Source organism: Cibotium barometz, chromosome 40 (genome assembly GCF_041138505.1).
Source record: "Cibotium barometz isolate CiBa-2024 chromosome 40, ASM4113850v1, whole genome shotgun sequence".
Taxonomy (NCBI): domain Eukaryota; kingdom Viridiplantae; phylum Streptophyta; class Polypodiopsida; order Cyatheales; family Cibotiaceae; genus Cibotium; species Cibotium barometz.
This window is the reverse complement of record NC_141085.1, coordinates 36591188-36618564: the sequence shown is the minus strand read 5'-3', so window position 1 is coordinate 36618564 and position 27377 is coordinate 36591188. Positions and strand designations below refer to the sequence as shown.

Sequence of the window (27377 nt, the reverse complement as noted above, 5' to 3'; positions counted from 1 at the left end):
CCATTCTTGATTTTCTTCGAGTTGAGATGCCTTTCACCTTGCTCCTTCCTTCTTTCTCATCCTGTGGCTTTTCCACTCTCCTTTAAACTTCTCTTGAATCTCTCCCTTAAGCTTCTTGTGGAACCCTTTCATCTGAGTAGAAACTAGCTCCTCATCTAAAACTGAGTAGGGAGTTGGCTTGTTCATCTTGAGCTCAGTAGCGTTTACTCTTTCTTCTAATTCCTTAACAATGGCTCTACGACTAATATCATCCAATTAGTTTTCGTAGTGACAGGATCAAGTTTGTCCAGAATAGTAACTTCTGAGTTAATTGGCTCTAGAGATGCTCCTATTACACCCATTGTCTTGTTGTTACAAGTAAGGAAGTGGGTTTGAAAGTGATAAGTTCAAACTACACTTTTGTGGGTTACTCAGTCAACGAGACACCTAAGCAAGATCCTTCTAAGTATTAGACCCATCCGTTTTCTAGCCCTATTTGGATATATTTCCAAAGGAGTTACCGAATATCAGTTATCACCTTGATGACTAGTGGACCATGCAATTGAACTCATTCTTGGCAATATTCCATTGTCAAGGCCTCCTTATCAGGTTAATAACGGCAAGTTACATATTTACTCAACAAAGATAGTCTGTTTGGCTCCCCTATACTCCTTTATGAAAAAAGAAAAGTCTATGCACCTCTGCATTAACTATAGAGCTCTAAACAAGCTCACCATAAAGAACAAGTACCCATTGCCTCGAAATGATGACCAAATTGTTACATGCAACACGTCTCCAAGATTGACCTCCGTTCAAGTTATCAATAAATCCGCATAAAAGAAGGTGATGAGTACAAGGCAACTTCTTGCACAAAGTACGGACATTATGAATGTTTAGTCATGCCATTTGGGTTAAGTAATGCCCGAGCAACATTTATGACTCTTATGAACGACATCTTTCGACCATACCTTGGTGCATTGCTACATGCACGATGCAACACATTTCTCCAAGCTTGATTACCGTTTAAGTCATCACCAACTCTACATACAAAAAGATGATCAGTATAAGAAAGCTTCTCGTACAAAGTGCTGACATTATGATTGTTTAGTTATTCCATTTGGGTTAAACATTAGCCCATCAACATTTATGACTCTTATGAACCACGTCTTTCGGCCATACCTCGATAAGTTTTTCATCGTCTACTTGGATGACATCCTACTTTTTCACAGATCCTTGATCGAAGACTAGCAACATCTTTGACAAGTTATTGAAGTTCGGCATGTGTTCTAGGTGATGAAGATGTTCTACCTTCAGGCGATTATGTTCTAGAAATCTAAGACAACGATGTTCTTCTCATTTCCAAGTGCATTTTGGACCATCGACAACAATAGACAACATCCACTTATCACTGAGTTCCTCCTTGAGTGGCACGATCTTGATGATTCTAATGCTACTTGGTAGATCGATGAAGATATGGCAGTACCTTGAGATTTTACAGCAGTATTTTCAGCATCAGACATGATCCATTCTACATTAGTTCATCTTTTCCACCAAGATCTTCTTTTGAGTGGGAGGGGATGTCATGATCTATGATGTATTCCTGTCCTAAAACCTTATCCTTATAAATTGTTCAATGAACGGACACTTGTAAAACAGTATGCCCTTCAAGATGGGGCAACTTCACTTCTATTTGTAACATTGTAATGTACTTTCTCATCAAGGGTTGCACCCGTCACTAGAGGTTCACACCTCTTCATGCACACACGCTTTGGAGCACTCACCTTTTCGTGTGTGGCTCTTATCTATATAAGGGAAGCCTCTTGTAGGATGAGACAGTTACTTCTAACACTTCAAATAATACACATATTCTTGTTCTCTGCTATCACTACAATCTCTTTTTTGCTCCTCAACTCCCTAATGATGCTAAATTACTAGGATTTAATACATGGATTAATGCAAGAAACCATGAGAAGAACCTCCCATTCTTCCACTACATTCTTCCACTACATTGCTCCAAGAGGTTCCAGATCATGGTTAAGGGTTGGATACCCTCTAGAGCCTCTCACTGGGAGGTGTTTCATATTTTGCAAATCTGCAGTTTTTTTTTTTCAAGAAAAGTACTTCATTAAGTATGAATAAAAACCGCAGAGCAAGCTCAAGTGTGGGAGTACATCATGTCAAGCATGAGAAAAAAAAACCGCTCAGAATGAGGAAATAAAAAACCCAGGTGGCGGCTGAAAATGCCACCTCATCCCTGAGGGAGAGTCAGAGAAGAAAGGACAATCCTTCCAGACTCTGAGAAAAGTAACCTTCCTAGCAGTAGCAGTCTTGGAGGTTCCCTGTATGTTCGCCCAAATGGCCATTAAAGAGAAGGCTTTGGAAGTCCCTCAAGAATAGGAAAATTACTCTTTCTATTCATGGAGGAGTACATTAGTGGGTGGTCCAGGTTTGGAACTCCCCTCCTTGCCCATGTTGCCTCTCTGTTGAGGAGTCCATTCATTGCCTGTGCGATTGCAGACAGGCCAGGGTTGTCTCGAACGGGATCGTGGGACTTTTGAGAATGTTTGCTCCCTCCCCTTTCTTCATCACGTGGGGCTCAGTGGCTTGGCTCTTTGTGTTCAGGCCTCAAGTGTTTTATGAGATGCATAGCTGCTCTTGGGCTTCTTTGGTTTAGCGTTGAGCTATGCTTTGTGGATGTTGGTCCCTCCTCTCCCTATAGACCTGCACTTGCCTTGATGGACACTAGTTGGGAGCTCATAGTGAGCATTTCAGCTTGGGGTATTTGGAGATCTAGATGCACAAAGGTATTGATGGTTTCCAGGTCCACCTATTTCGTACCTTGGCCAGTATTTGGACAGACATCTTACACACTTGATGGCCATTTGGTCAAGTATGCACGGGTCTTCCAGGGCTGCTTCTGCCAAGGGGATATATTCCCCAAGAAATGGCGAGGTTTTCCCTCGTCTTTGGATGTCACTATAGGTTTGAGGTGGCATTTTCAGCCTCAGCCCTGATCTTTATGGCTTTTTTGTTGAGTAAGGCTTGACTTTCTAGGGTTTTTCTCATGCTACACATGGTGTACTTTTGCCTTGAGCATTTGCGCTTGGGGCTTTTGTCATACTTAATAGAAGTCTTCTTCATGAAAAAAGAAAAAGGAAGAAGAATTGCATCAAATAGCATTTGAGATACCAACAGAGTTTTAGACTCAACTTTTAGAGCAATTTGAACATACCAAAAGACCCAAGGTATGCCCTAGCAAAGATCTAGTTGATGCATGAATCTTAATGAGAAATACGAATTCAGAGTAGTAAGGGGATGAAGGATGGGGAGAAAATCTTACACACAATTTGGGAGCCTATGGGGTCACCACCCCTGGAAGCAGTTTTACTTTCTTGTCAAAAGATACATCTAAACCTTCTTTGAATTTGAGGAGAACTATTACCCTTGTGGCTTTTGACGAGGACCTCTATTTCTTCAACATCTTGCTTCAATGTTTTCCTCGAGCATTTATTTTAATTTTAATTTTTTGCTTGCCCTGCTTGTCGTGAGCTGAGCACTCTTAAAGATTGGACGGCCTGCAAATGGATATTGGACGAGAAGGTAACTGCTTTCATTACATAGAGGAAAATGTTGCAGTTTAGGAAGTGCTCCAGTTGGGCCCAAATGGCAGTTGGGAGGTGCTTGATATCAATGGCCTGCTGGACAGCATAAACGGCTGGCTTTATTTATTGGCAGAAATTAGACGCCGCTAACAGAGTAGTTGGTGCAGGGTTTGCTGGCTGCACCATTGTTTTGAATCTGTTATGGTCTGCTGCATGTATTGCAACTGGAGCCAAGAAGCTTGAAAGTGTTTGATGATTGAAGCAAGATGACTGGCTGCCTAACGACATGCAATGTGCATAGGGAAAACTATGAAGGTGGAAGCACAGAGCACTTGATGCAGGCAAGGAATGGCAAGCTTTGTTGGGGCAATTGGCAGTGACTGGCAGGAAGATGGCTGGTGCATTTATAGACGGCTTTTTGCATGTTGAATTGAGGCAATGGGCAGCTGGAAGTTGGAGCTGGCTAGAGCAAGTCAACATAGGCAGCCTGGTACGTAGAGGATTGGAAGTTCTGGAATTTCAATGGAACTGTCTTGGGCAGCCGTTCTTCAATACATGTAGTGGGTGCTCAACCTAGATTGATGATTAGCCCATGTTTAGTCATAATCCTTGAATCATGATTGGTTGGACTTGATGTCTCTTTTAGATCTCTCAAGTACAACAATACAATTGTCTCAGAGCTAACACCAAGGCCTAATTCTAGTCTAAACAGCTTACATGAGCTTCTATTTATTATGTGTTTTACAGTCGGGAGTAGTGACAAGTGGGGGACCCTTGTCACACCATTTCCAGAGCTCAGCTGCTGATGAATTGCCTGTTTTGCATTTACAATTGTGTGATGAGCAGTTATATCTGTTCCATCTTTGGGTTGTTTCAACTCTTAGAAGTGGTTGCATTCCTAGACCTTGGGTTAACCTGGTCATAAATCCTAGAAGCAATTCCCTTCCCTGGTATTCATTAGTTGCAACTTGCATGCGAAAATTACGTTTTTGTGTTGAAATGTGCATAGGTTAACCCAATTAGCAACAAGATCTCATAACCTAGGGTGGCGGATCTAGTCATAAACAACCACAGTCACAATCCAAAGCATCTAAATTTAACTCAATCCACTTGGTATATATAGTCAAATAAGTCAAAACAAGGTCATAAGTAAATGTAACCTATATCTCAAAGGAATATCCATCCTCATACTGTTTCTTAAATGGTCGAATGGGTGTAACATAGTTAGATTTGGAGCCTATGTTTGTTTACCAGCCAATTAAGAAGTGTCTCAATCATAAGTTGTGTTGACAATTTGTATGCTTGTCTGTTTTCGTAATGCCATGTTTGGGAATAATCTTGATATGGTTTTCTATTGTAATAGTGGACATACAAATTATTATTGAGCTGTTTATGCTAATACGTTTAATGCAGTGCAGTTGCACAACCAGCTGCACTTGCATTTTGTTGGTTGAGCGTGTGAATTGATGAACTGTCCCTCCACAATGGTTGTAGGTTTTTGAGATTGTAAGGCATAAGTGACATGTTTTTTGGGGGCCTTGATGTAATGAATGGTGCAGTAGCTTGTTGTTGATGCTATCATGGCATTGTTTAAGGCTTGAAGGTTTGTGACTGCACTCACTGAGTCTTCTTTTGGATGTATCAGAGGACAAAGCATCTTAGTATCCAAGTTTAGCTGTTAATCTTGAGGGTCTCACTTTGAGGATCTTTTTTTTTTGCAGGTTTAATGGTAATCGTCTTTATGAAACTTAAGGAAGTTTGAGATGTCAAAGGAATTGACAAGTTGAGGGTGCTATTGGTAGAAAACAAACTATCATTGTGAGACTGTGCTTTAACAGGGGAGCAGTAAAAGGAGGTTTCCCCTGTACTCCACAGTTCGTGCATCTGTTGCTTCTTAAACAGACATGGTCAACACACAAGGTAGGGATTGAATCTGGTGTTATTGTGAAGTTTTTAAACTTGGCCTGTTCGCTTTCTCTTTGGTTCATGGAGGCCATGTGCCCTCCCTAAAAGGTGATGTACTAGTTGCTTTTCTGCTGTCCCATGGACCTGTTGGTCTCCTGTGGACATTAATAGACTTTCTTTCTTTCTTTCTGTAAGGCAGAAAGGCATGTAGTTCTACACTTTTTACGCCTTCTAATAATTCTCAACATTGAATTCTTTCACAGCATTTCTATTATTTTACCTCCCCTTTCAACTTCCTCTGTAAGGCAGAAAGGCATGCAATTCTATTATTTTACCTCCCCTGATAGTTGTTCACAGGGAATTTTGCTTAGACCATTTTGTCAATGCAGAAAGGTGCTTAATATACATTTTTTTGTCCATGTGGAGTGGTCTCAATGCAAACTCTGATAGAATAATGTCGTCCATTTTCTTTTGTGGGTCTTGCCATAATCTCTGTAGTATTTTTTGCCTGACCAGATTTCTGATTTCTTCTCCATACTATGGGGTATGGGCAGCCGGTATTTCCCACTATTCCATCTATGTAGCCCCTTCTTTGTGCCACCCTGTGGTTCTTGTGGCCTCCATTGCCTTTCGTGGGATCCTACTTGCATCCATCTTTTCGAGCTTGTTGAGGTATGCCATGTACTGTTATAATGCCTTCCCCTCAATAGGTAACATCCCCGTCTCTGCAAGTAGGAGGGTATAGAGTTTGGGCTTTAACCCCTAACTCACCGATGAGAAAACATTTGCTTTTCCAATATGCCCTTGATCTCTGCGTGCCCAGGCTAGGCAACCCTAGAGCACTACTGTTTGTATGAGCATGGTGTACAGAAACTTTCTCATTTCCCAGCCCCATAGATGTGCCTTATTGCATTTGTTTTGAAAGTAGTATAATTCCTTCAACCCTCCCATGACTCTCCTTTCCACGCACTCATTCCACGTCTAGTTCTCCCCAAATTCAAGTCCCAAATATTTGTATGAGGTGGTTGCTTCCAAGGGTCCCCTTCAAACATGAATGCCATTTGTTTGTTTCATGTCCCGATTGCCATCACGTTTGTTTTGGCAATAATTTTGAGTGTCTGCAAAATTCGCCCAATGCATCTAGGTGGGCCTGCATATCTTTTTTGTCCTTTGCAAAGAGGATCATATCATCCACATAGATGAGTAGGAGTAGGGCATAGCCCGCAATCTGGACTCCCCTCCACTGTAGTCTCTCATCCATTCTTCCAATTCATCAATGAACAATCTGAAAAAGCTTGCTTGAGCCCTATTTCACTGCTTATGATTACTTTCCCTTGCTTATAGTTTTGTGATCAGCTAGTGGTTGTGCCAATTCAGCTAGCACATTTCTATGTTTATAATGTTAGAATTATTATTATATTCTAGACAATGGCCAATGTAAATGTAATAAGTGGGTTAGGGGCACTTTTCCCTCTTAGAGGTTTTTCCCCCTAACCACAGTCTAATCCCTAACTACGGTTAGTGATTAGATAGGGTTTTGTCACTTAGACAAAACCCCTCATCTCTTTGTACTTCACTTCATTTCAGTCCACTATTGAATGATCTACGTTCAGCTCACTCTTGCTCTCATTCTTTCTCACATTTGGTATCAGAGAAGTTCTCCTTCCGGGACCTGCTTCCAGCTCCCGTCCGTACAGCTCCCACGCGTGCAGCTCCCGTCCGTACAACGTACGGACTATCCGTTCGTACTGTTCCGCCGCCATCCGTACAGCTGCAGTCCGTACGGCTTGCAAGCTTGATGTACGGCCTGCAAGCTTGACGTACGGCCATCCGTACATTGTGAGCAGGCCGCCAGATCCGTACACTCTGCGCGCATCCGTACATCTTGCATTGCTGCTAGTGTCCGTACAGCACACAACTGTGTCCGTACAGCACACAACTGTGCCGTATAGCAGGCACCGTACATTCTGTAGTGAAGACGCCGTATATTTTGTCAGTCCGTACGGACTAACAGATTCGACCGTATAGCTGCATTGCACGTGTGGCTGTACATACGTACAATACCTTCTGAGCAGTACATCCATACAGCAGGTGTAGCCACTGTCGCTGTCCGTACAGTCCGTACTGTACGGACTGTTGCAAGTTTCTTGAGCAAGGTTCTTCTTGCAGGGTCCATTTGCAAGCGCATTCTTTGCTTTAAGCCATTGTTTTGGCTCAGGTTCAAGCAAATTTGGGGGTAGATTTGTGCACATTTGCAGGTGTTGAGCACATTTGGAGCTTTGGCAGACAAATTGCAAAATTGGGGCTTTCAGTCAATTCGCCATCTTTCGCTTGCAATTTCACCCCAAAATTTGGGGCTTTTGGTTTTGAACTGCAATTTCAGGCATTTTTGGGGGTTTCAGTTAATTTGCTCTCTTTTGGATGCAATTTCCCTGAAGAAATTGGGACTTTTGGCATTTGGATGCAATTTGGCAGTTGAAAGGCCCTTTGGCAGATTTGCAAGCAGTTCTGGACTTAGTGTGAGTCAATTTGCAGACTTTTGCCATTTTTTGCAGATTTTATTTGCAGATTTTCGGGTAATTAGCAAAGCATTGTGGTGCATTTCAAGCCTTTGATAGATTGTGACAGTATTTGTCACTGTGGGCAGATTTTCTTTGGCAGATGTTACTTGTGCATTTTGCATCCCAGGAAAGGATTTTACTTGTTTAGTTTGCTGTATTTTTGAGTTTATCTGGCAAAAATGGCTCAGAACAACCCCAATGAGGTGTTTGGAGTCCTCACACAGGAGGATAAGTTGGATGGCACCAACTACTCTTTGTGGAGTTTAATGGTTCGCAGCATCTTGGTTGGCAGACATCTTTGGGATTATGTCAATGGAGATGAAGCAAGGCCAAATTCTGTGCCTACACCTGTCACTCCTACAGCTGGAGGCAGGGGTAGAGGTCAAAATGCAAGACCAGTAATTGAAGTTGCTGCTCCAAGGGCTCCCACAGCAGAACAAAAAAGATGGGATCCTAGAGAAGATGCACAAGCTCTATCAGTAATTTCTCTTTCTGTCAAGAGGTTCATTATTCCTCACATTCGGTCATGCAAGACCTCAAAGGCAGCTTGGGAGATATTGGAGAGTATGTTTGCAGCAAGAAATGATGCCAGAGTTTCCTTCTGAATTGAGAGCTTTCTCATACACATATGGATGAGGGAGATTCCATGAATACTCACCTCACAAAGCTTCAGGATTTAAATAGCAATTGTTGAACATTAATGAAGTCATTCCAAATTCAGAGATGATTACCACTACATTGAATTCTCTTCATGAGTCCTATCTTGGTTTCCACACCTCGCTGAATTTGTCATTGAGGGGGGGCAGCAATCCTCTCTCTTTTCATGAGTTGGTAGGACTTCTGTTGCAGGAGGAGCAGACACGAAGAAATATGGCAACCCGGGCTGGCAAGCATGCCATGCTCTTTCTAAGCTCAAGCCCAAGGGAAAAGGGCAGCAAAAGCAACATGCCAATCAGCCCGCACATCAGAATAAAGCTGATTCAAATAGCAATTGTTGAACATTAATGAAGTCATTCCAAATTCAGAGATGATTACCACCACTCTGAATTCTCTTCATGAGTCCTATCTTGGTTTCCACACCTTGCTGAATTTGTCATTGAGGGGGGGCAGCAATCCTCTCTCTTTTTACGAGTTGGTAGGACTTCTGTTGCAGGAGGAGCAGACACGAAGAAATATGGCAACCCGGGCTGGTGAACATGCCATGCTTTCTAAGCTCAAGCCCAAGGGAAAAGGGCAGCAAAAGCAACATGCCAATCAGCCCGCACATCAAAATAAAGCTGATTCAAGACAGCCCTCTTATAAGGCTAAAGAAGCCATAAAAAGAAGGGCATTTGTCACTACTGTAAGAAGCCAGGTCATTATATTGGTGAATGCAAGAAGCGCATAGCTAAAGAGAAGAAAAGGGATTCAGGTATGGCTGTGTCAGATGCATTTGTCATTACTGCATAAAAAGAAGGGCATTTGTCACTATTGCAAGAAGCCAGGTCATTATATAGGTGAATGCAAGAAGCGCATAGCTAAAGAAAAGAAAAGGGATTCAGGTATGGCTGTGTCATCATATTTTTCAGTGGGTAGTTCAGATGCTACAGCCACTCTTGAGGATGATCCTTATGCTTTCTTGACTTGCAGTTATGATCCTTCAAAGGATGCATGCTCTCTCAGTGTCAATGAGACACTGAATACTTGGTATTTTGATAGTGGTGCTTCAAAGCACATCACTTCTAAGAAGAGCCTTTTTGCATCTCTGCATCCTCTACCTACTAAAAAGAAGGTGACTTGTGCAAATAATTCTTCTTATTCAGTGTGGAGTGGGGGACATTATTCAGTGTGGAGTGGGGGACATTATTCTCACATTCACTGATGGCACAGATTTCAGAATTTTAGATGTTCTCTATGTGCCAGGTTATAAAGAAGAATTTGCTTTCAGTGTCCTCTCTTAATAGAGGAGGATTTCAGGTTGTATTCGATGATGCTAAGTGTGCAGTCAGAGACAAAGAGAATGACTATGCTTTGATGTTGTCTGGCACTTTGTATCGGGGTCTTTTTCAGCTTGATATATATGAGAAAAGATCCGATCTTGCATTTTCAGTGAGCACTCCCACTGCTGCGATGCAGAATGCGGAGTTATGGCATGCCAGGTATGGGCACATGAGCTATAGCAGCTTAATGACACTTCAGAAGCATGCTATGGTTGATGCATTGCCTCCTTTAGAGTCACCTTCTCCTCATGCATGTGAGGGTTGCATTCTTGGCAAGATGCATAGATTTCCTTTCAAGAAGGATGGTGCAGTGAGAGCTACACGCAAATTACAGCTCATTCACAGTGATGTCTGCGGTCCCATGAGGACACTTGCTTTTGGGGGTTATCTTTATTATGTTACATTCATAGATGACTTCACCAACTACACTTGGGTCTATGGTCTTAAGGCAAAATCAGAAGTGTTTATGCATTTCAAACACTTTGTGTCTATGGTTGAGAATGAGACTGGACTCAAGGTGCAGACACTTCGCACAGATAGAGGGGGGGAGTATATGTCTCATGAGTTTGAGGCATTTTTGAAGGAGAAAAGCATCATGCGCCAACTTACAGTGATGCTTACACCTCAACAAAATGGTAAAGTTGAGCGCAAGAATCGCACTCGTATGGAGATGGATAGATGCATGCTTATGAGTAAAAAGTTGCCTCATAGGTTTTGGGTCGAAGGCCTCATGTGTGCAAACTATGTTTTGAATCGGGCCCCCACAAAGGCTTTGAAGACAATCACTCCCTATGAGGCATGGCATGGGGGAAAGCCTTCAGTGGATCAATTCAGAGTTTTTGGTTGTGTTGCATATGCCCACATGCCTGTGGAGTTTCGACATAAGTTGTCAGATAAGGCACTTAAATGCATTTTTGTTGGGTATAGTGCACAAAGCAAAGGCTATCGTCTCTACAATCCTGCTTCATGCAAGATTTTTGTGAGTAGAGACGTTAGATTCTCTGAAAATTCAGCACATACACATGTTGAATTTAATATTCCAGCTTCTTTAGATGATGTTTTTGAGGGGATGCTTCCTATAGCATTTGGTTCCCCAGTTGAGGCTCATGCTGAAAATCAGAATTTACAGCAACCTCCTCTTGATCCACATGCCCCAATTCAGCCACAGGTTGATTTTGTACCTCCACAGGGTGTGGATGTAGTTGTCAGGCAAGAGATTCAAGAGACACACGCAGCTAAAACAGTCCCGAATTGGTTGCTATAGACTCTCAGGGAGAGTAGGTTTGAGGCCCCATTGCATGGCAGGACTCGATAGTGCAGTAAGGCACGCAGGAGGGGCTCTTTCAGTTGAGACAGCTTATGCAGGAAATCTTCTAGATGAAGAGGAACCTGACTCTTTTGAAGAAGCAAAGGATAATGTGTATTCGATGCATGCCATGCACAATGAATTGCAGTCCATTGAGAAAAATCAGACTTGGGATGTTGTGGATTTGCCACCAGGTAAGCATGCCATTGGTACCAAGTGGGTTTTCAAGGCGAAAAGGAAGCCAGATGGGTCCATTGACAGGTACAAGGCAAGGCTGGTTGCCAAAGGCTATGCATAGAAGAAGGGCATAGATTATGAGGAGACTTTTGCTCCTACATCCCGGATGACTACCATACGGTTAGTTATTGCCATGGCTGCAAATTTTGTTTGGAATGTCTATCAGTTGGACATAAAAACAGCTTTCTTGAATGGGGACTTGCAGGAAGAGGTTTATGTCAAACAACCTCATGGATTTGAACTTTTTGGCAATGCACTTCAAGTTTGTAAGCTTAACAAAGCTTTATATAGGCTGAAACAAGCCCCACATGCATGGTATGCCAAGATTGATGCATTCGTGGCAAGTAAGGGGCTACATAATAGTCCCACGGATAGCACCCTCTACATCAAGAAGGATGGGGGGGATATTTTGGTCATCATTCTTTATGTAGATGACATGCTGCTCACAGGGTCAAATGAGGAAATAATTGTAGATTTCAAAGCTGAGTTGAAAGCTGAATTTGACATGACAGATTTGGGCATCTTAAATTTTTATTTGGGAATCCAGTTTATACAAGACAAGCGTGGCATCGTTATGTATCAATCCAAGTATGTGCAGAAGCTTTTGGATAGGTTCAACATGCATGATTGTAAGCCTATAGCCACTCCCATGGAGCTAGGGCTGAAGCTTACTATGTATGATGCAGGTGAATCAGTGGATGTCACACTTTACAGCCAGGCTGTTGGATGCCTCATATACTTGTGCAATACACGGCCCGACATTCAGTATGTAGTATCTCAGGTGAGCAGATATATGCACAGCCCAAAGACAACACATTGGCAGGCTGTAAAACGCATCTTGTGTTATTTGCAAGGCACAAAGTCTTATGGCTTGATGTTTCCCAGGGGGGGTGACTTGCAGATGCATGCTTACAGTGATTCAGATTGGGCTGGAGACTATGATACCAGGCAGTCCACTAGTGGTAATTGTTTCTTTTTGGGCAAAGCTTTCATTTCTTGGCTAAGCAAGAAGCAATTGAGAGTGGCTACTTCGTCGTGTCAAGCTGAGTACAGGGCTGCTTTCACAGCGACAGTTGAATGTGTTTGGCTACGACGTTTGTTCGCTGATCTTCGTCTCTTATTAGAGGGTCCTTCTCCAATTCTCACTGATAGTCAGAATGCTATAGCAGTGGCAAAGAATCCTGTGTTTCATGCTCGCACGAAGCACATTGAGGTTTATTATCATTATGTCAGAGAAAAGTTGCATGCAGGGGAGATCAGTATGATCTATGTGTCAACACATGACAATGTTGCAGACATCTTCACCAAAGCACTTCCACGTGAGAAGTTTAAGGCATTTTGCATGGCCCTAAACTTATCTTCTTTTGGTGATTGATCACTATCTTGTACACCACATTGGCACTGCAGGGGGGTGTTAGAATTATTATTATATTCTAGGCAGTGGCCAATGTAATGTAATAAGTGGGTTAGGGGCACTTTTCCCTCTTAGAGGTTTTTCCCCAGTCTAATCCCTAACTACAGTTAGTGATTAGATAGGGTTTTGTCACTTAAACAAAACCTCTCATCTCTTTCCAGCCCAAACATTGAACAGTGGACAATCTGATCGCTACAAGGGCTGCAACAGAAAAGGTTAAGAATGAGAACAAAGCCATGTACTGCTGTTTTGTGGACTTTAGGAAGGCATTTGATAAAGTACCATGCAAAAAACTATAGGAAAGACTAGAAAAGTTGCAACTCCCCCAAGCACTACAAGAAGCCACACTTAAGACTATATGAGAAGGGGTCTCTATTGAGCAAGCATAAATAAATCAGCTCGCAAATTTTATATGTGAGAAAGAATGAGAGCAAGAGTGAGCTGAACGTAGATCACTCAATAGTGGACTGAAATGAGAGCAAGAGTGAGCTGAACGTAGATCACTCAATAGTGGACTGAAATGAAGTGAAGTACATGAACAATTTGAAAATGAAAAATGGAAAGGAACTTTGCCCATCTCATGTGCTTCTCTGACAACTTTCTCTGAGTGAGAAAGTATTGCAGCGATTGATGATCAGTTTGCACATAAAAATCAACACCTAAAAGATAGTGCTTCCACACAGTAAGAGCATGAATTACAGCTACCAATTCTTGCTCATACACATTCATGTTGTGTTCAGCATCTCGGAGCAGCCTGCTCTCATATGCAACCACTCTGCCTTCCTGCATAAGTACTCCACCAACATTGTTGCCGCTTGCATTGCATTGAAGAACAAAAGGCTTTCGCAAGTCTGACAAAACGATAACAGGATCAGAGCATAGCTTTTCTTTCAGCTCATGGACATGCATCATTTGTCAAAAGGTGAAGTATGACAGCAGGCAGAAACAGCCCGGTTTACCGTTGTTATGTGTTTGAGCACAAAGCAAAATGGGAACAGTATTTGCCGCTCATTGAGTATGCATACAACAATACAGTGCACTCTGCCACAGGTAAGGCACCGTTTGAAATAGTGGAAGGAGCAAGAAAGGTTCCTCCTATTTTGCATACAAAAGAGAAGATATTTGTGGCAGATGAGTATGTGGAAGACTTGTGGACAGCGTATGAAAAGGTTAAGTATGCCCTTCAACGTAGTCTGGACAAGCAGAAAAGAGCTGTAGATAAGCATCGCAGGAACCTGGTCTTCACAGAAGGTGATTGGGTGTTGCTGCGTTTTCTTAAGGCACGCCTCAGGAGCAAGAAAGGGAAGGTAAAGCTGTACACCAAGCTGAACATCAGGTACTACGGTCCCTTTCAAGTTCTTGAGAAGATCAATGAGGTAGCTTGCAGGCTGAAGTTACCTGAGCAGTGGACCCTCCACAATGCTTTCCATGTTAGCTTGTTGAAGCCTTTTCATGGAGAAGTGCCATAGGATATGCCAGTTTAAGAGCAACCTGAAGTTGATGAGCAAGATGAGGTCTTGATTTGTGAGCAGATTGTGGCACATAAGGATCGGAAGGTTAATGGTAGAGTTGCCAGACGCTATCGAGTGAAGCGCAAGAATTATCCTACAAACGATGCGATCTGGATGGAAGAGAGTGAATTGGCAGATTCACCACAGGTTTTACAGCTCTACCTTGAGGCATTTGGTCTCGAGCCTACTGCGATAGCGGCTCATTCTGGTTCAGCAGAGCATAGGTCTGGAGCATTCTCGGATACTCATGGGGGGGTAGCACCTCCGCACCCACAGTGCAGACAGGCTCACAGAATATCTAGAGGTCGCTTGGTGACACTGCGGTTTCACCCGAGGCACTGATGCTGACAGTGTTTCTGCCGTGAGAGACTTCTATGATGAGTGATCATGACACTCCAGTCGGTTGATATACTGCCATACTGATGGATTTGCAGTCAAACTGTATGTACATTGTATTTTTGGTACTTCATGTGATGTTGTACTATGGATTATGGGTTGTTTATGCCTATTGTAACACCCTTTTCTATTTGCTGTAATTTTGGGACAGCAAACAAGATAGTTTGCTGTTTCAAGAGGGGGGTATGTCACGGGGACGTGGTGGTGATGTTGAAGTGTCCAAACTAATTGTCACTGAATTTAGCCTAGGGTGCCAGGCTAGGGGCCTTAGTTAATGCCCAAAAGGTACCTATGATTTCATGTGCAATAAGTGCAACTCCTAGTGCTATTAGAGTGGTTTCAATTTCTAAGGTCATTGGTTTGGTTCAGTGGGGTCATCCTTTAAAAATTAACCCCCTAGAGATCCTACAAACTAGGGTCATTGGTTCCCAAGCATTAGGGTCATGGTTTGCCAATTGACCCTCCCTAGGGGCATTAAATTCCCACGCCTCATTTTGCCATGTGTCTGTGTGTGGAGCTAGTGTGGCCTCTCTGCTTGCCTTGTGGCACCTGGGTGTCACCTCTGGAAGCCCCTAGAAGGCCCTGGAGCCCTTCCCTTCCTTTCCTTTCCATGCTGTTTTGAGTCTTCACCCCTACCAGAAGTCCCTCATTCTGAAGATGGCAGATTTCTGCAGCCTCCCTCTTGCTGGCTGAAGTTGATTTTGGAGCTTTCTTCGCAACAGTTCTCCTCCCCTTGGTGCTCTCTGCCGCTGGCATGCTTCCTGGACCTGGACGCCTCCATTCTGGGCCATTTTTGGAGGTTTTCTCGACTTTCTTCGCGACAAAAGTCTACTTTCCTGTTTCCGAGGCCATATTCTTGGACGCCTCACTTCTAGCTCCTGTCTGGTGCAAGACGCATTGAGAATTGAGGTGCTAGTGGGCTGGAATCTCCATTCTGGTGGACGCAATCATGGCGGATCTGTTTCAGCTTGCTGAACCCTCTCTTTCTTGATCGTTTCTGGTGCTGGAAGTCAGTCATAGGCAGCTCCCTCCTACCAGAGTCTGCTGTCTGCTGTTCAACCAACTTCTGGGGCTGTTCCGGGCTGAAACAGGCTCTCTGTTGGCTGGATTCTCTTCTTCTTCTTCTGCTCTATGCTACTGTCATTCTTGCTAAGATTCTGCAAGGTTGGATGCTTTGCTGTTGGCCCGGAAGAGGATTGGGGCACTGGTGTGATACCCTGTTTCTGGGGGTGCAGTGGCAAGCCTTGGGCTCAGTAATGGCTTTGATCTATGTGAATGCGTTGTTTGGCATGCTGTTGGGTTGTTCTACTTGTTCTACTTGTTCTACTTGTTCTACTTGTGTTATGCATGGCTATTGAAGGGAACCAAGAGAATAGCACTGGGAGTTGATCACTGGCACAGCCACGGGTTGGGATTGTACTGGGTTGCACCTGCGGGTGAGCTCTTGAAGGGAGTCCTTTGTATTTGAGCTAACCAGTAATTCAATAAATACCGCAAGGGGCGCCAAGTGTTGGGGCCAACAGGTGTCACTTTTCATGCTTTTGAGTAGGGGCATTCTAGCCTCCCTTGTCTTAAATGGTTTAGTGATGCTATGCTGTGAAGTTATATGCTCCTAAGTTTTGTTTGTGGGCAATGGCAATGGTTCAAGTTGGCTGTATTTCAGATTTGTGAGATAATAGTGTCAGTTACACTGCCCTTTGTCGTTGAAAGGCCGGTTGCACTTGCCCCCCTTTGAAGAACCCCTCTTCCAATGCTTTGTTTATTAGATTGGTGTGTGCTTCTTTTGTTTTGTCCCTTTTGGCATGTCAGCATCTGTACAACTAAGCCGTGTGGGTCCTGTTTCTTCCCGTTGGCTAGTTTCTTCAGCCCCATCTCCGTGTCTTCAGATGTCATGATTCCATCAATGGCCTTGATGGAGAAATTTTGAGTGCTCTTTTCTGTGCTAACCCTCTCGTATAGGTCCTGAATGACTTGGAAGGCCTCATAGGACTATAAGACAAAGTACAACCAAAATAGTCTCTCAGTATTGGATGAACCAGGGTTGCTAGGGATGTTGCAGAGAGAGAGAGAGAGAGAGAGAGAGAGAAATGAAATGAAATGAAATGTTATATTAACGTCTTCAAAAGGCCATAATGACCTATGAGACCAAAAGTTACATCATGGTGGATCTGATACAATGTCTAGATAAAAAAACCCAGAAAATGAAAAATAAAGATGATACTACTAGCACCTAGAAAATGAAACTGGAAATGGAAGGTAAATAGAAACCCTTCTAGGGTGTGAATATAGTGAGGGGGGGGTATGCTATGGAGGTGAGTGGAATATAGTGAGGGGATACAATATCATGTGGGACGGAGGGGTACACTATGGAGGTGCCTCCATCTCATAATATGTGCCGCATTGGACACTGGCGGATCTCCTCAATATCCTTTGTGGTCAGCACCCTGATTGGGTGTCTCGCATGCCTCGCAAGAATAATCCGAATCCGCCGCTGCAACCTCCGTCTATGCTGGGATGCCCTCCTCCGTAGTCGTGGGCGTCTGGACCACCCAAGCTCAATCACACGATCAATCAGTGTACCTCTGCTAGTGTGGGCGGTATCCATGTCCTGCTGCTGCTGTGGTCCATCTGGTGCAGTAATGGCTGGACTAAAGAAGTCTGTAATGTGCCTCTGAGTTTGGCTCTCTGTGCGCCTAAGCAGGCTATCTCTATGTCTCCGCAGCTCAAGCAAGAACAATCCCAAACACCTCTGGTCCTGGTACCCCATGACTCTGGAAAGTGGTCCAAAACCCTCTCTGAATAAACAGTGGAAACGACCACGTATCTCATAGTATGCAGTACAATGGCATATATAATGCAGCTCTGTCTCTGGCTCCCCATGGCATACTCGGCATATCTTGGCCTCAGCTGGTATACCTCTATATCGGCCAATCTCAATCTCAAGCTGTGTGAGGATGTGCGAATCTGACCAATAGCACATCGTACTGCATGAGACAAGTGTACATCCATGTAACTGGGTCTGATCACAAAACCATCTGCTGTGAGCTGAAGAAAATGCTCTCTGTAGAAAGCCATCTTCGTGCCCAGCTCCTCAGTCGGCTGTATCCATGTCCTCCTAATGTCCAGCTGAACTAAATCCTGACGGATGAGTCTGGTAATCTCTGTCCGTGTGAGAGTGAGAGAGGGTGCCTCCAGAGAATACTGGAAGGGAGGCAATCTGTCCATGCTAAAACCATGTGCCTGGAACCAAGATGTCATCTGTCCATACCAACAAGCCATGTCTCCCTGTAAAGCTACTCCAGGGCGAGGCGTGCATATCTGGGGGAGATCCCACAAGCCATGTATGTAGGAGACTGATCTCGTAAGAGCCTCAATCACCAGAGGGACAGCCGCCAGCTCTGCTCGAATAATCTCATGAGGTACCACGGCCTTGGCTCTAATAATCCTAGCAATCATAGATACCAAAGGCCTCTCCATACCTCTCCACCCGCCTGCGCTGTGATGGCCCACTGAAGGTCCCCATATCTGCACTCCATAAAGCATAGCTGATGTCACTAGAGTGTCAAAAAGCCAAAGTTTCGTTTGAGGTTCCTGAAACTGAACCTGCGAACACATCCTCTCCAAACCACCCAAGGCTGCATGTGCTCTTGTCAATCTAGTCTCTGCTGCTCTCCTCATCGAAAACACTGGCCCACTGAATACTACCCCAAGATATGTATATGCATCTGTATACTCCACAATCTCCTGCCCATATGTAAATGTGGGAGCTGATCGCCTAACCCACTGTGGCGTTGTGTTAAACACCATAACCTTGGTTTTGCCAAGGTTGACAGACAATCCACTATCATGTGCAAACTCATGTAAAGCATCCAGATGACGCTGCATACCCTCAGGGGAGTCAGAGATCACGATATCATCAGCATATAACAATACTGGGATCCATGTACCTGCTAGCTGGGCTTCTCTGTCCCCCAATCTCTCAATGTAGTCAGAAGCCTCATCCACATACATACCAAACAATGAAGGAGATAACGGGCAACCTTGCTTCACTCCTATAGTGGAGTGAACCAAAGTAGAGACCCCCTCTGGGGTGCGTACCTGTCCTGCAACAACTGATCTATATAAAGCCATAATCCCCCATATGAGCTCTGTGGGTACCCCCATCTCCTGTAATCGCCTCATCAATCTGGCTCTGGGCACTGTATCAAATGCTTTGCGGAAGTCCACAAAGCTACAATATCTCCTGTAATCGCCTCATCAATCTGGCTCTGGGCACTGTATGAGAGAGAGAGAGAGATTATTAACGTCTTCAAAAGACCAAAGAGTCTATGAGACTGAAGAACAAAAAGCTAGTAGTTGGGGCCACTAAAGTGGGCATCCACACCAAGGCTGACGTATGAGATGATAATATCAAATAGAAATAACCTGCATTTTCTCTGTGGGAGAGACTAGAGAACACATGGGACAGTCCGTATGAGAGCCAAAACAGGGGGGAGATCCCTGCCAATTGGTCAACTGTCCATACATATCCATATCATAGGCCTCTCTTGCATCATAAACATTCATCTTTAGCCCGGTTTCCATTGCAGTAGAAATGGGCTTGCAATCCTGAAAACCAAACTTACGTAGGAGCTTGTGTGTGTACTTGGACTGAAGCAACAGGGGAAAAGGACCTACATCTGACATCTCAAATGTCTGCTGTAAATTGAAAGCTTGTTCCATGGCTGCTCTCTCCTGCTTCTGCCCATAATAGTTTGCTATGGGCTGATTTTCTACCTGAACATGCTGTCCATTAGGCATTACAAGTTGCTGGTCTTCATGGATCTCTGTGTCCAATGGAAATAAACCTTCAAATATATCATGTGAGTTACTCGCTATCTGTCTATGGAATTCAGCACATGGAAGAGGTGAATTTCTCTACAAAAACATTGCTACTATCAAATATTCTCAGCTTCCATGGATAGAAGAGACAATATCCCCTATTGCCACTGTTGTAACCCACAAATATGCATTTGACAGCCTTGTCATCTAATATGCCTCTCCTTTGTGAAGGCACATGAACATAAGCAAGGTTACCAAAAGTCCTGAGATAGTCAACCTTAGGCCAACTTTAGGCTTCCTATCATACCGGTCTTCAACTGGAGTGTCATACCGGTCTTCAACTGGAGTGGCGGTCTTCAAAGCCTTCATAGGGAACCTATTCAGAATGTGTGCTGCACACATGATCACCTCAAGCCAAAGCTTATAAAGCAGATGTTTGGCCCTTACGATGCATCTTGTCATCTCCATCAAGCTCATGTTCTTCCTTTAGCATCACCATTCATTGGTGGTGTGTATGGCATAGTACACTAATGCTTTATCCCCTTTCTATGAAGTATGCTTTTAATGCATTTGTCACATATCCCCCCCCTCTGTTTGTGCGGAGGGTCTGCACCTTGAAAATTGATTCATTTTCGGCCATTGCAACGAAATGCTGAAAACATTTAAGTACTTAAGAAGACTTTGCTTTCAATGGGTAAACCGAAGCAAATTTGGAGAAATCATCAACAACATAGTTTTTTCCGTACGCGTATGGTATGGAAAACCAATGTTTGCAAACGTCTGAAAAAATACATACAAAATGGCATTTCAAATGTTACCCGCGAAGGGGGGAGAAGGGCGGGGGGGGGGGGGGGGGGGGGGGGGGGGGGGGCGTTATTTATGTTGAATGCCCTCGTTTTTGACAATTTTGATTTCACTTTTCTTCCACCTTGCCTGTGCGTTTGTCTTTTAGTTTTAATCCTTATGGCTCTTCAATCCTTGATCATTGATGTATTTGGCGAATGATGAATCATGAAGTGACAAGTCTTTCAATGTTTGTGGATCTAGATCTATAGCAAACGATAAAAGTTGCACAAAGTGTGCTGAGTCATCAGCTTCAGTTGCTGTAGAGGAGAGGAATCAATAGCCAAACCAGATTCTTTCTTCTTTTCTTTGGCCAATCTCTTGTGGTATAGTGACCTGGTTTTTTACAGTAGTGGTATTTTCCTTTCTTCTTGGGCTGCCCTGTGTGAACCTTTGCTTTATTTGACTACTGTTCTGAAGCAGCCTTTAACTGAAAAGCACTTGAATTTTTGCCGTTTCCCTTGTTGTGGGCTGCAAATGCCAGATCATTGCCATGCATTGAGGAATATTTATTTTTCCTCGTTTGTTTCTCCTGCAACAATAAACTCACTAACTCCTCAAGGTAAGCGGCTAAGCATTACCCCTCAAAGATAAAAAGTCAAGTAGGTCTTTGGCAACGATGACAAAGTCCTAGAAATCAGTTAAGAAAGACTTGATCAATATTTAGGATTTGCTCCAGAGGATCCTAGATCTTTGAAAGATGATCATCCAGGCTGTCACCTTCATGCATCTCCAAATTCTCAATCTCCTTCTTGAGAAAAGCAACTTCTTGAGAAAAGCAACTTTTGCCTCATGCTTGGCCTGATATATGGTCTCAGGAATCTTTGAGAAAAGAAACTTTTGCCTCATGCTTGGCCTGAAACATGGTCTCAAGAATCTTCCATGCACGCTACAAAGTGTTTCATGAACGGACGTGAGGAATGATGGATCTCTTGATTGACATAGAGATCACTGCTAGGGCTGATCATCACATGAATCCCACCTCTAATCTTTTGTGGGAGCCGAAGGTCCTATAGTTTGCTGTCTAACAGCTTGCTGTCCACTTCTGACAAACCAACATATTTTTGCCATAAGGTTCCATATGGAGTGTCTAGTTCCATCCAACATGTCCTCCTATTCAATACATCAAAGGCATCTCCTCCTTGCTGGCCCATTATTCCACAAACAAAAATCCAGAAAATGCTTGCAACTTGCTCTAAAAATCTGACTCACACCGATTGCAAATATATGTAAAAATTGCCCTAAGTCTACACTAGACTCAAAAAGCTGCAACAATAGCTTTAAGCCCCCAAATGTTTGCAAAAGAACCTGCACAACTCTGAATTTTTGTAATTTCTTGCAAACGTGAACTTGTTTGTTTCAAAAAGCAGATTTGAGGCAAAATTGTTAAAAATTTTCATGAATTTTTTTGGGGATAAAAAATCACAACTTTCACACTCAAAGTGGAGTGACTTAAACTGCAAAAGATGACATTTTTTTAATCTGTTTGAAATCTTTTGTACTTCGCACTCCATAGTGCTTTTCTTCTCTAATGAGTGCGAGAAACTCTCTATTTCTCTTTCTCATTGTACTACAAGGTTGCTCGAGAAGTGACCGTTCTCGTAAGAGGTTATGTGTTTGCATGTGCTTGGCTACATGCCTAAGTCCAAATAGCACGAGATCTTGCAACCAAATCCACCTCGCCACTGTGTGCGCGACCTGCTCCATCGGTGTCACTCCATTCTGATCATGGTGTAAACCTTGTAGGTTTAGATGTGTCCTGCTCAACTGATACTATGGACATAGATGTATCCAGTGGATCTGCTTTTGAATGCCTCTCTCTATGTAATTCGAGTTACATTATGAGAGAACACCCCTCACAGGGGAACTAAAAGTTTTTAGCACACCCTCAAATGTTTAGGACAATTTGAAACTAAAAGTGATCTCAGATACAAAGAGAGCAACAAAGTGTTGACAGTTAATTCATATCTAGAAATTCTTGGTCAAATAAGTAGCGGTATCAGCGTGGATCTCGTAGTACTTGGGGCCATAGTTCCAACCATACTTGCATGTTTCATGAGACAAATGTTTGCAAACATTTGGATCAAACTCATATGGTGCGGGATGTGTGTGTGTGTGTGTGTTTTTGGGGTGCGGGGGGGGGTATACCATCTACAATGAATATTCTTATTGAAGGCATTCTATGTGTGTTATGCTTCCAAGAGAGGGCTAGTAGGGGGTCTATAAATGTCTTATACTTCAAACGTTTGTAACGTTTGGTTGGAACTATGCTTGAGGCATCAGCACATTAAAAACCTCAGTAGGCAACCCCAATATAATCTCGCGACCTGCATCTTTACCCATGTAATAGCTTACATTCTCTGTTCTTTGTCTGGGAGTGATATAGACATGAGTCATGATTGGCTTTGAACTTTGCAACAAATGGAGCTCTTATACTTACCAAGCCTTTTTCATCAAAATATGGATCCTTGTGACATTTGTGAACTTTGCTGCTCTAGTTGTATGCGAGGAATTCAGCCTATTTGCATGAGCATATTTTTGCCAAAAGCTACACAATACTTTTTTACTCCAGAACCCACTACTAAGACTGCACCTCTAGTGCATAGGTGGGATAAATACTAGGGCATTACGCATTTATTTAATGGAAAGTATCTATTCACAACAGGGTGAGAGACCTTTATTTTATTTGTGAATCTTATGCTTGCATATTTCAAGCAGATCTACAGGATCCCTATAGAGGTACAGGTTGACAATAATGCAGTGAAGGTCTTATCGAAGAAGATGCTATGCAGGCATAATGAAGAGGATGCCATATCAGTATCTGTATAGGAGGATACCTGCATGCTTTGGCTATGTTACTTCTACTCTTGCAATCTTGCCTTTTCTTTCATATATCTGAGATGCCTTGAGTAATCTAGGGAACGCTAGAGAATTCTATCCATGAGTCAAAGGCAACTTCAAGGACCGTAGAATGTGTTGGGATGAGTTGTAAGTTGCAATTATCCATATATTGTGATTGAAATTTGTAAATTAAACTCATAAACTGACCCTAGTCAATTTAAATAGTCATTCCCCCTTATGACATGAATTGCAAGTCTTAGTGAAACTTTTAGAATTTGTGTGTTATAAAATCATTATATAGCACTGAATAAAAGTTCTTGCTCCGCCTATTTGTTACCTATGTATATATCTGCATGTCATTATGTGGCTCAGGAAATCAAATCTCTGAAGCTTTGAATTTGTTAGAGTCAAAGAAATAGAATGAAGTGCATCATGTAGTGCACCCCTTATAAATGGGACTACTTGCAGGATCGGCCTATAATTTCTATATTGCAGCTGATGTTCTTTCCCATTCCTCTGTTTTTACTCATTGATGGAACATTGTAAATCCTGTTTCAAGTCTGCAGGAGGATGATAAGGTTTCCGGTATTTTGGCTGGGTGATAGGCGGGCCACAGTATCAACTCGTCCACAGTACAGTGCAATTTCGATTGTAACTGCAAAATAGGTAAGTCCTGGGTTTTTTTGTTACTATTAGCATCTACATCTAACATTGAAATGTTGTGTATCCCCTACAAGAAGTAATGTCATACAATGTATTCTTCAAAGTTACAGTAACATCCAGATCGGGTGCTCTTGCAGGACCTCTGATGATCCTGCGCTTCTCATAAATCTCAAACTATTTTTCCAAATCTGGTTTTTCTTTCAGAACCAGGGCTCTATATGCAACAAGATACCTGCAGTATTTCAGGGATTGTGGGAATCCATGCATATGCAGAGGGATGCATGGATTATTTGTGGAAGGTATGACTTGTGCCCCATAAGTGATGATCTTTGAGCATTTCCAGAAGTTCTGTATTGAATGATATTTAGGCATTTCAAAAGGAACGAACTTTTGGGCTGAGTGATGTAGTTCCTGTTTTGTTTATGAGAGCTTTTGCAAATACTCCGCCCTATCATTTTTTGTTAAAATTTTGTGTGCAAACAAGACTCTAGATGACATGAGGGATTGTACAAAGATCCAATTCTGAATTATTTGTAATTATTGGCACGAAAATGTCGCTGTTGGGACTTGCATCATCATAGGTGAGGATGTACACTGCTCTGCAAACATTATTTTTAATTGATTTTTTCATTTTCAATGAATGCATGAGAGCAGAAGGTTCCCCAGAGAGAGAGAGAAAGATGAACTGAGGCGACTGCAGTGGATTTGATGGAAATAAACAGTATGCCATGAAAACACTCTGAGACTTTTGCAAAGCAATCTGACATTGTGATGCATTAGGTACATTCGAATTATGTTCATTTGTGTCCTTGATCGCTACTATCAGAACTGCATGATATCACCTTTATTGAGGAGAGGGAGGCAGTGAAGTTGATGGGCTGAAAACATTTCCGAGCAAGCACCAAGACTTCTCAAAGTAACCTAATAGTATGAATATTGGATAGTTTCACCATTATATATACAACAGCCAGAGGGGTTTACTTGACTGAGCCACAGTAAACTAGAAGATGAATATAGATGCACTTTTCTTTTGGTAGGTTGTGATCTGGATTGTGTGCTGTCTTATTTCATATGGCATTAGGTGAGGTCTTTGGATTGGTTGTTGATGGCCTGGTTTTCTGTCCACCAGTCCAGGATTTGAATCACAAACATAACACCTACATCTCACTGTCAGCTCCTGCGGGTGACAGCAGATAGTGCCACATGCAGACCTCCGTATTCATGGACCATTTCAGGATCTTTTCTCTGATCAAATGGCAACACCGGGGATAAGAAGTGGAGGAGATAAGATTGCCACAACCAGGCTGGTTGAATACAAGATGTTTGGAAGACGAGCACACTCCTGGTGTGGATGAGAGGGATCAAGAGCGTTAAAATGTATGAAGTTCATAAGAAAACCTGGGTGTGGGAAAGTAATTCTCACTGCCTTCTGGTACGCTGTTTTCAGGACAAAAACATAACATGAGCAGACAGTGGGCAAATGTTGGCATGGGATGGCTTGCATGAGGATGCTATACCTATATGTGTAGAATTCACTGGGTGAAGTCAGAAGCCCCGAAACCTCATGAAATAAAGATGGTGTTCAATAGATATTTTGATTTTGGAAATCAGTATCTAATTTCCCTTTCCATCAGTCTGTTATATGTGGAGGTAGATGATTTAAAGATAAAAGCATTAGATTATAAATTCTTTCACAAGATGCCCTGGCAATACTTGGTCTAGCACTGAGACACTATGCTTGCTTGAGGGGGTGTTGGGGGGGGGGGGGGGGGGGGGGGGGGGGGGGGGGGGGCTTGGTTGTTTGAACTTTTTCCTAAGATGTTGAAAACTAAACAGCAAAGCGATGAATTAATGCTATCTGAAATATTAAAACTTGAAAAGTCAAGTGACGAGACCTTCAAGTGTGAATGCTATCTGAAGAGAGAGGGAGAGAGCTTGTGGGCATGCGTAAAATTAATCACATCATACTTGTAATTATTACACGGTGGAAGACTAGGAGTAACTACTGTCTTTATTACTTTTGGTTTTGGCAATCTCCAAAATCCCTTTGAATGTAATTGTGAGCTTCTGGTCTGAGCTTTTGGTTCCTCAATGATGAGGGCTGGATCTACTTGGGCTGAAGGGGTTATGGCTGGGGTTACTGGATGCTGAGGCTGAGGAAGGAGCTGCCTCAACTTTGGTCCTTTAGAATCAAGCATATGGTTGCCTTTATAGGTTGAACCTGTCCCAAACATGGCCGACTCGAACAAGGGCTGATTGGGTGTGAAGTAGGGCCAACTGGGCTGACTCGATGATGGCCAACTGGCTTTATCATTGCCTTTAAGGTTGAGATTTCCTTGTCATCAAGCTCAACCACAATGCTATGAATGAGGCATATGGCCGCATCATGAGCATTTTGCAATATTGTTAGACTTGGCATGCCATTTTTCCATGCTATTATCCATGGCTTAAGCCTTACATTCATCATCAACTGGTCATTGAAATATCACATTCGAATTAAGAAGTTTTTGTAAGTCAATCTTGTTTCAGCAATTTCGATAAACTTTGAAGACCATGGAAGGAATTAAATAGATTGCGTTTTGGAAATCTTGTTCACCGATTTCTGGTCAAACCTTGAAGAAGGATTTGGAGGCAAAATCAGGGCTAGTTTCAATCACACTTCAAGCAAGTCTTTGGCATCATTTTAAACAAGTTGTGTACAGTATTTAGATATTTTATGAAACAACTGCAGATATTGGTTAAGAGCACTTGGAAAGGACTCTTTCCTTTTAAGGTGGTTTTACATCCATTTTCAAAGACATCTTCACTAAAGGCCTAGTGGTCAAAGGCAATATTTTGGCAAACTTTTCTCATTCATATTCAAAGCTTCCTTCAATGACAAGTCTAGTACATCGAAAGGGAATATTTTACTCACTGTTAGTTTGAAACATGTTTTGTACAATATCTAGACAATTTATCAGACAACTGCAGACATCGGTTACAAGTGCTTGGAAAGGGTCTTTTTCGTTTTAAGATGGTTTTGCATCCATTTTCAAAGACATCTTGGGGTTTGAACTTTAATATTGAAAACTAAATAGTAAGACGATGAGGACTTTAATGCTATGTGAAATATTAAAACTAGAACAGTAAAGCAAGCAAGTTGGTTTTTGGCACTGCATCTTCTGCATATCAGGGCCGCTTCGCCTTTCTTCTGGCCCTGTCCGTTTGAAGGGGCAAGACTCCGCAAGAACCAAGAGATAGTGGGGTATACACCTGCAGTCGCTGCCTGCAAAACCCATCGCCTGCACAGGAGGAATAACGCAGGCTAGCGAGGAGAAAA

At 42.8% G+C, this 27377-nt stretch overlaps 1 pseudogene across 1 annotated transcript in view; it reads left to right on the top strand.

The window, feature by feature from the left end:
- LOC147615459 (uncharacterized) overlaps positions 1–24693 on the top strand; it is a 55375-nt pseudogene extending 30682 nt beyond the window's left edge. Inside the window, exons 15-16 of the transcript XR_015262736.1 lie at positions 23955–24061; positions 24196–24693. The product of XR_015262736.1 is annotated as an uncharacterized LOC147615459 (transcript). The remainder of the gene's footprint in view (positions 1–23954; positions 24062–24195) is intronic.
- Positions 24694–27377: the final 2684 nt, after the last annotated feature.